The sequence below is a fragment of the Sparus aurata genome, chromosome 11 (genome assembly GCF_900880675.1).
Source record: "Sparus aurata chromosome 11, fSpaAur1.1, whole genome shotgun sequence".
Classification (NCBI taxonomy): domain Eukaryota; kingdom Metazoa; phylum Chordata; class Actinopteri; order Spariformes; family Sparidae; genus Sparus; species Sparus aurata.
In genome coordinates, this window is record NC_044197.1 from 11,212,212 (window position 1) to 11,214,730 (window position 2,519).

Consider the following 2,519-nt stretch of genomic DNA (forward strand, 5'->3'; position numbering starts at 1 on the left):
TCAGAACTTTGCACTGTGTTTTAAGCGTCTTAACATGCTCCACATCTCATACCAAAAGTTATGCAACATCAGCAGACACCTTACAACACAGCACTGTAGCGTGTATGACTCAAAATGAATAAAAAAGTAGTTAAAACAGTGTGTTTGTGCAAGGAGCTACTTACCTGTTTGTTGACATCCGTGTGTTCCAGTAGCTTGAAGAGCCCTAAATGTCCTCTGTAGATAGCAAAAGGAGTTAATTTAGTAGTATGCAGATGGTGGGAGATATTTAGGTTTAGAAATGTCCTCCACAGAGGACAAATTTGAACTACTGGTAGTCAGGAGGGTATGGCAGCAAAGAGGGACAGCTGGCGGCCCTTATCTGCAAGCAGGACAGAGGAACTCCCTGCTGCACGCTTGGGTTCCCGACACAATCCACATGAAACCACAGATTACAGGCTTCACATTCAATCTGTAAGATATGCAAGTTATATTTTTAGAGAAATTACATCCACACTTTATGTAAAGAACTGTAGTCTCCCTACCCAGTTATCCATAGGCGTCTCTGAAGGGCCCCCTTCTCCTGTGTCCCTCTTACCGCAGAAGCGGCACAAATCTGCCATGTTGTCTATTAAAAGATATTTCAAGGTTACACTGGTTCAAGTGTATACAGATTTTAGCTAGGCTGATAAATCGATTGAATCTTACCAGAGTGGTCCATTAGGGCAAGGGCTATTTCTCTTCTTATTTGGTTGATTCCAACTTCAACAACTGGGAAAATGATAGGTTCCCCTTTCAGCAGAAGCTCTACTATCTTAAAGCGCATGTTATCGTCAGTGTCAGTATCTCAATTTACACATTTAAAATACTTCATTAGGATCCATAATCTTACTTTGCAAATTATTACTCCACATGATGTGGAATCCTGCTGGCGGGGATGTGTAACAGTCTCGCAGGTCCAGCGAATTATATTCACAATTTTTTTTTCGCATGAAGGCCCTAAAGCACAAAGGGAAGAAAACAGTTACGTTTGAAACTTGCACATCAGAATCCATTTAACATACTTTGAAGGCACAATAAATCCTGATTTACTGACATTGTTGAATCCCTGCACTGTTTTATTTGATCTTCTGTGGCTCCAAAAGGGTAAAAAAAAAAAAGGCAGCGCCTCTCGTTTGGATACATTGCCTTTTACAGATAGGATACCTCAATGCACTAGAATTGACTTGTGTCTATATTTGCATAAATGGCACTCATCAAACTGAATTTACGACCAGGGCTTGACGCTTAGCATTTTTGTGCTTTGCAGTACTTATAATACATTATTCTTTATTCGTAAAGGAGCCACGGGAATGTTTTCTGCCAGACAGCATTAAACCTGTACTTTTTACGACTGGGAATGGTAGCGTTATCACATGCTCCTCCGGTTTCTTCATTCACGTTAGCTTCTTCATCTAACTCTAATTCTTCCTCGTCCTCGTCCACCATTTCGGCCTCGGTGCCTGGGTCCACAGCTCCTGGCTCTGTCGCCCTTTTAAAATAATCTCTAATGCGCTTCATAGTTTTCATTTGTTTGGCTTCGCCTCGTTACCATGGATACTCCCTCTGCCTTTAACGGCCTTCCGCAGCATGTCGGCAAGCACGCTCACTACGTGTAAATCGTGTATTTATTTTTTTTTCAGCTGAGGCTGCATTCAAGTGCACAACTGGCCATAACCTCCAAATGTCAGCACACATCATTAAACATTTATTGAACGGTAGAATTTGGTAGTTGCACACGTGCTACTAATTGCATTTCACAATTCGCACTGAACTATTTTTTACTAGCATTTGCGACGAGGTGCTCGCACTGTCGAGCCCTGCTTACGACTAAAGTCCAATGATGATCCTTACAGACGTCCCCAATCAGGACATGCCAGTCCACCACATCAAGCTGCAAGTGAGAATTTAAGATTCAAGATGTGTAATTGTAGTGAACACCTTTGAAAAACAACCATTATTCTCACCATTCTCATCCCCCTTGATGTCCTGTTCCATATAGCAGTCATTTCATATCAGTCGATAACCCTCACTCTCGATGGATTGTGTTTGGTAAGTAGTGTGAGGTAACCATTGATTATCTGCACAAATCATATTTAAATAATTAACTTGCATATCAAGGAAGGAAAATTTGAAACAACTCACAAACTCACCTCACACACCAATTCCCTCCCAGGTGCCAGGCTTTTGAGGTCTGCCGTATATAGCTGATAAGGCCTCACCTTGGCCCACAGAAGCTCGCCCTTGCACCTCCATATATGCTCGAGTGCTGAAAATATAAAACAATACAGTAATTTCAAAGCATATATAGTGTTATTATACCATGTGAGATTACTGAACAGAAAGTACCATTGTGGATAGGTCGACCCTCTGGTGACCCGGCTGCTTGAGGGGCACAGGTAACAGGCATTCGGGGACTGGCGAGGCTGGTGGGGGCTGGCGGGGCTGGTGGGGGCTGGCGAGGGCTGGCGAGGCTGGCGGGGGCTGGCGAGGGCTGGCGG

The 2,519-nt window shown here is 43.3% G+C and overlaps 1 long non-coding RNA gene across 1 annotated transcript; it reads right to left on the reverse strand.

Moving 5' to 3' along the window:
- Positions 1-554: 554 nt before the first annotated feature.
- LOC115591200 (uncharacterized) lies at positions 555-2,080 on the reverse strand. The gene is made up of 4 exons (XR_003985924.1): positions 1,986-2,080; positions 872-978; positions 688-750; positions 555-607 (listed from the first exon to the last, which is right to left on the reverse strand). It is a non-coding gene; the product is annotated as an uncharacterized LOC115591200 (long non-coding RNA).
- Positions 2,081-2,519: the final 439 nt, after the last annotated feature.